Source organism: Phacochoerus africanus, chromosome 5 (assembly GCF_016906955.1).
Source record: "Phacochoerus africanus isolate WHEZ1 chromosome 5, ROS_Pafr_v1, whole genome shotgun sequence".
NCBI lineage: Eukaryota > Metazoa > Chordata > Mammalia > Artiodactyla > Suidae > Phacochoerus > Phacochoerus africanus.
In genome coordinates this window covers 50,771,535-50,778,287 of record NC_062548.1, presented here as the reverse complement: position 1 = coordinate 50,778,287, position 6,753 = coordinate 50,771,535, and positions in this window count along the sequence as shown.

The following is a 6,753-nucleotide window of genomic DNA, read 5'->3' as shown; positions in this document are numbered from 1 at the left end:
AGAGCAGACCCTCAGGCACTTGGTCATGTCTGTTTTTATAGCCCAGGGAGAGAGGAAAGGTCTCATGATACACATGCTGATACAAGTGTATTGTAAAGATGGGCTTTACAATACACTTGCTGGTTGGTTGGGGGCATATAAACCACCTATAGGGGTGGAGTGAAGAGTGGGCCACATACCTTTCCTCCTAGGGGCAAGAAGGAGGAGGCCAGGTTGCTCAAGGTGGGGAGGGTGCATTACAATGAGATGGGTGGGGAGATGATAAGGGTCTGGTCATTCTTGTCTTGGCCAGAGGCTTTGAGTTCTATCTCACTGAAGGGGCCTTGAAGTCCCACAGAAGTGGCAGTGAGCATGCAAGACTGTGAAACTCTGGAGCCCGGAGCCTGTGCTCAGGGTCTGTGTGAGCCAGTGGATGATGGCAGAGGGTCAAGGGGCAGATTCCTCTCAAGAACCTGGGGGAAGCCTTGGAGAACAAGGGTGTTGGGGAAATAAAATTTAAGAAATCTTCTCCCAAACCAGTAACTTCTACAAAGGTAGTAGAAAAACAGTTACTATTATTATTATTTTTTTTAATGGCCACATCTGCAGCATATGGAAGCTCCCAGGCCAGGGGCTAAATCAGAGCTGCAGCTGCAGGCCTACACCACAGCCATAAAACACCAGATCCGAGCCACATTTCTGACCTATGCCACAGCTTGTGGCGACACTGGATCCTTAACCCACTAAGCAAGGCCAGGGATGGAACCCAAATACATACAGAGACAGTGCTGTGTTCTTAACCTGCTGAGCCACAATGGGAACTCCCAGTTTTATTACTGAACAGTGAAGGAAATCAGAACATTACCCCAAAATATGTCTTTTGACATTAAAATGATTTGGAGCTGAAGGCAATGAGGAAGCAGCAAAGGCAGAAAAGCTGTTTCTATCATTACCATCTTTTGTCTAAAAGAAGGTTATACATTCTTTTACTGAAGATAGACTCTTTTTAATCAGCCCAGAGATGGCACCAGAGGAATCTGCAACCAAACCTCACTCTATTATTCCCTCCCACATGTTTACCTTCCCACAGTTTGCTGCCCTTAGAAGGCTATCCTTTCTCCCATCATTTCTCCACAAATTGTTCCTTATTGAAGATGCTCTATAAGCCAGAGTTCTAAGTCACCACTTTGAGTTACTCATCAGGTAGATTCCTTTCCCTGTATAGGCTATCCCTGTATAAGTTTTTCTTCTGTTATCTATCTTTCTGTTAAAAAGTCCCAACTAGAAATCTAAGACAGGCAGAGGTACAATATTTCCTGCCCTACCCCAGGAAGCAATGCACTCTCTCAGAAAATGCTCTATCTCTCTCCCCCGCCCCTTTCTCTCTCAATATTTGCATTTCAAAAACATGGTTCCCAGGTCCTTGACGTTCCTGAATTTTGAGAGACTGGCCAGAGTAATAATGGCTTAGTCATTATAAAGATTTACAAACTTCAAAAAGGACAGGGGAGGAAATCCTGGAAGGAAAGAGAGTGGGAGAAGTCTTTTTCCTTACCTTCATCAGGGAGAAATAAGCCTCTTATTTGTAATGTTAACTGCCCTTATGGGAGCCTGACTGAGCCAACTTAAGTTTGCCTGTGCTTGTCTTGAATTGACCAGGAAAATTTCTGCCACATGAAATGGGAACTTAAGCCAGAAGAAATATTTTTAAGTAGCTTTTTTTTTCTTAACAAATTTGAATTACTGCTGCACACCATTTAAAGGGAATGAGATTTAATCCTCACAAAAAGCACATGGACTTCAGATTGGGAAGAGCTCCAGGAGCCACTTTTCTGGGAGGCAACTACATACCTGCCTTGGCCCACATGCCTTAGCTGGAGGCACAGCATGTGGCAGACATTCCTCTCCTGACACAGGCCCACCCATCACACCTTGGACAGGAGCCCTGCCTCACACCTCAATGGCTCCCACTGCTCTCCAGCTAAGGTCTAGGTGCCTGCTCTGATCTCAGGCCCCGTGGATGTGTCCCAGCCCACCCTGACCACTCTGGGTGGCCACTCTGGGCTCCCTTTGCTTCTTGAGGGCAGTACACTGTTCCCTCTGCTGAAATTCTGCTCACCCTCCAGGTGCATCTGGGAGGATACCACCTCTGGGGGCCTTCCCTGACTCCCCCAGGGCTGAGTGAGGCACCTTCCCATGGAGGGCAGGGCCCTTTCCAGCTCTGTGATCCCAGTGCCAGGTACAACACAGGTGTCAATTAGAGCTGGATGAATGAGCGATGGTGGGTGGGTGACCACTGTCTCTGTTTCCCAGAGCAGCCCACCTCACCCAGTCCTCTCAGGGCTGGGAGCCTGAAGTGAGGTCCCTCCTGTGTTGCAGTGACATACATCTGGTGAGCTACAGGGACCAGGGTACATCCTGGAGTCAATCTGTGTATTTTGCATCCAGCACACTCTGCTTGCTGCCTGTCAGATGCTGAGCTGCTTTGTGGTCCAGGTGGAGAAAAGGATGGATGGACAGACAGATGGAAAGAGAGATGACTGGGTGGGCTTATGCCTTGGGACCACAACCTCCTTCCTGGGAGCTCCCAGTACTTCTCAGCTTCTCTTGCCCCCTGGTGTGAATGGCCAGACTAGGAAGGTGACCAGAGGGTGACCAGAAGGGTGGCCAACTCAGCTGGGCCTACCCAGTATGACAGAGCCCAGGACCATAGGGAGGGTCAAGATGGCCTGTGGGGACCAGGCCTGGCACCCAGGCACACAGCCCTCAGTAGCCTAACCTACCTGTGAGTGTGTACACCTGGTCACCCAACCCATCTGCTCACACCTGGTGCGTGTCTACATTTGTAGCTGGATGCATGTACATCAAGGGCCAGCTCCATGTGTCTGAGCATGTGTGTGGGACAGGAACTGGGCAGATCCCACTCAAGCCAGGCTGTGTAAGGGTGAATATGTACCTGACCACAGCCTTGTAACTGTGGAAAGTAACATAATATCTTTTCTATCAAAGGAAATCTTGGTTACTCCATTTTGCTCCAGTTTCAGCTGAAAAGCCTTCCTGTGACCCCCCTCCCACCTTCTCCCAGTAACAATTTGTTTCAAATTAGCCAACCGAGAAGATGTGCACCCTGACCTGACCAATGGGAAGGGGACAGATACATCACCTGCTCTTTTCTTCTTTGAATGCACTTTTTGAGTACCTGTGCCCTTCTGCAGTAGTAGAGAGCCTTGTTGAGATCTCCCCATGTTCATGTGTCTCATTTTCTGACATTGAGGATCCAAGCCATCTCCCCAACAGATATGGGGGCTCCTCCAGGATTTGGGGTCCACTGGAGCGTGGATTCTCGAGGAGGGGAGATGTATCCCATGGCCTGTTGCAATGGCCCTAAATTGAGAAGTCCACACCTGTGAACTTCAAACCCATGGAGGGTTCTCGACAATGCAGGAAATCACATGACCACCAGTCAACTTCCATTAATGGACCAAGGTAGGAAAGATCCTTGGTGGTTGGGGAAGGGGGTTGATAAGCCTCAAAGGGTCTCAGGTGAGATCAGTGGTTTCAGGTGAGACTGGCAATTTTGGGTGAAATTGTAAAATCAGAGCATGACCCTCAAAATGTCTCAGGTAAGGCATTCGGAGGATCAGAACATGATCCTGGGAAATGGGAAGTAAGTCTTCTGGACCTGTACCTCCACCTGGAGGATCAAGTGGGGAAAGGGGACCAAATTCCTCCAGAAAGTCCTCTAGGACTGATATTAAAGTATTGTGGTGACGATCCACAGACAGAGAACAAAAAGAAGGGAAGAATGATTCAATATTGTTGTTTTATCTGGACACAGACACCTATTCTTACCCTATCTGTCTTCTGGCCAAAGTTTGGATAGGACAAGGATTGGGTCTGTCAGCTGCTCATTCAGTTTGTCCAGCAAGTCACTGGGGTCTCAGGAGGAAACTTTTATGCTGTCTGTTGGTGGTGGGGACCTGTGGTCTTATTTTCCCTCAGAGCACAGGACCAAAAGGGAAATGAGGAGGAAACCCAAGAACATTCTGGGACCTCCTCCCCTCCACAGGACCCCCTCGGCTCACTGCCACCACCTTACAATCCCCAAAATGGTACTGGCCCCCCTCCAGCCACAGCCTGCACCGCTGTAGCTGCCTGGGGAGCACGGGAGCAGGAGGGGCACAGAGCCCACCACCCGGGTGCAAGGGCACTGCCTCTGCTCCTGGAGTTAACGCAGGAGGGGGAGGGGGCAGAGCCCGGTGCAGGCACAAGCGCACTGCTGCTGCTCGCAAAGTCAGAACAGAACAAGCGTGCTACCCTGGCCCATGGGAATCAAAGGCCACTGCCTCAACAAAACCAAAGGATATGGCAGGGCCTTATTCCAGACTTAGGCGGGAATTAAAACAATGTCAGGAGTTCCCCATCATGGCACAGTGGAAGCAAATCCGACTAGGAACCATGAAGTTGCGGGTTCAATCCCTGGCCTTGCTCAGTGGGTTAAGAATCCCGCATTGCTGTGGCTGTGGTGTAGGCCGGCAGCTACAGCTCTGATTAGACCCCTAGCCTAGGAACCTCTATATACTGCAGGTGCAGTCCTCAAAAGACAAAATAAGTTAAAAAAAAAAAAAGAGGACTGGAAAGATAAACCATTAGAGAACTTACTAAGAGAGACATAAAAGTTATATGTGAGAAGGAATGAGAAATGGAATTCTATTTTATCAAGGGAAAAGAAGAGTAAGTCTGTCTTCTAGATTGTTTTAAATGGAAAATAGGGGACAAACTAATGGATATAGAAAGTGCTGGAAGGTTTGTGGGAAGCAGACATTGAGAGAAAGGTTATACAGTGTCAGATTTAAGTTTAATTGAGAAAATTAATTTTAAAATAAGCTGGTACAAAACTTGAACTTGACTTCTCTTTGTTAAGAAAACAAAGTTTCCTTGGAATGCTACTTTGATAACAGATTATATAATGTTCTTTTAATTGATCTACTGTATTTGCTTTTGAGATCCCTTGTAACTTTGGTTAAGAAAAAAAGTATTCTCCACAGCAATCTATGATTGTATCTGACCAAATTAAACAGAAAAATGATTTATTTACAAACACTATCAAATTCTCATTAAAGTGCTTTTAACTCAGCTAACTTTAAAATGCTACACAGGATCCCTGAGGCATTAAAAAAAGTTAAATTTATTAAAATTTTTTGGAATGTTAAAATAGAGAGCATTATCAAATGACTGATAAACCACAGATTATATAGATGAATAGATGTTTTTAATATAGATATTCTAGAACTTATATAGTATCTGAAATTTGGATATATGCTAGTACTATGTTATAATTCTTTTTTTTCTAGTTATTTCAAATTGTTATATATCACAGCAGTTATTAAGTTTCATTGTCAATTTGTATTGCACTCAGATTTAAAATGTGCCTTAAGTCTCTTCTCACTGTTAGTTAATGGCTTTACTCCAATACATTTGCAAAAATATTTCCTCTTCTAGAAGATCTATAGAAAGAACTTTTTTTTAAGAAATACAAGTTTCTGACTTGCAGACCTTAATGATGAGCTGAGTAAGGAAAAAAAAAAAAAAAAATCCTAAAAGGGAAATTGATGATTTCCTAAACAGTTAAACAAAAAGGATTGGTCACATTGGACTGTGTGAACTGGTGAATATGGTTATAATTTTACGGTTTCTATTTAAAATAACACTGGATTTTAATCTGTGTTTTCCAGGTATAAAGAAATTCTCCCCAACAAGCAATTTGGTAAATTATACCTTTGTAATCAGAACTGAAACATTTCTCTCTTCTCTACCTCATTTCTTCTGAGAATAGAAACTCTCAGGTTCCCGGAAGCTTTATCACATAATTAGGAAGGCCACCTTGTATGTAGCCTGTAAAAACTTCAAGGTATCTGGGTTTTAAAAGAGAAGGAATTCACCAAGATCTTTAAGATAAAAATCTTTAAGACAAACCCTTGGCATGACTTTCCTAGCCCTGAGGTGTCTTTTTTTTCTTTTTTCTTTTTTTTTGCTATTTCTTGGGCCGCTCCCGCGGCATATGGAGGTTCCCAGGCTAGGGGTCCAATCCGAGCTGTAGCCACAGGCCTACACCAGAGCCACAGCAACACGGGATCTGAGCCGCGTCTGCAACCTACACCACAGCTCACGGCAACGCCAGACCGTTAACCCACTGAGCAAGGGCAGGGACCGAACCCGCAACGTTAACCACTGTGCCACGACGGGAACTCCTGAGGTGCCTTTTAAAAGCTTAGTCTAAGATTCCTCATAAAGTTCTAACGAAGCCAATTAAAAAAAAAAAAAAAAGAACAAATGTATATGATCAATTTTATTCATGTAAATCATCAGGCCAAGTTTGTTGACACCAGACTTAACTGGCAAATAAATTAATCTTGGTTTGGCTACTATTTGATAAAAATGAGAGTAATTTTAGAGAGAAAGAGATGTTTCAATGAAAATTTGCTAAATCTGTTAATCTCATTCTTTTAATTGTGGTATCACTAAGACTTACTTCCTAGATGGTTCTTTGCTATTATGTTATGTTGCTGCAAAGTTACTGAGCTTCCAAAAGAATATTCTAAGCTTGTTTCTAAAGTTTATTTCAGTAATCTATTTTTGGATAAAGATCAGATGCCCCAAAACCTGCAAAAAGGGAACTATGCATACTGAAAAGGACATAATATAAAAGGACTATTTCCAAGCTTGTAGAGGAAGACCCTGATCCCTTACTATGGAGCCAGGAGGAGGTACAAC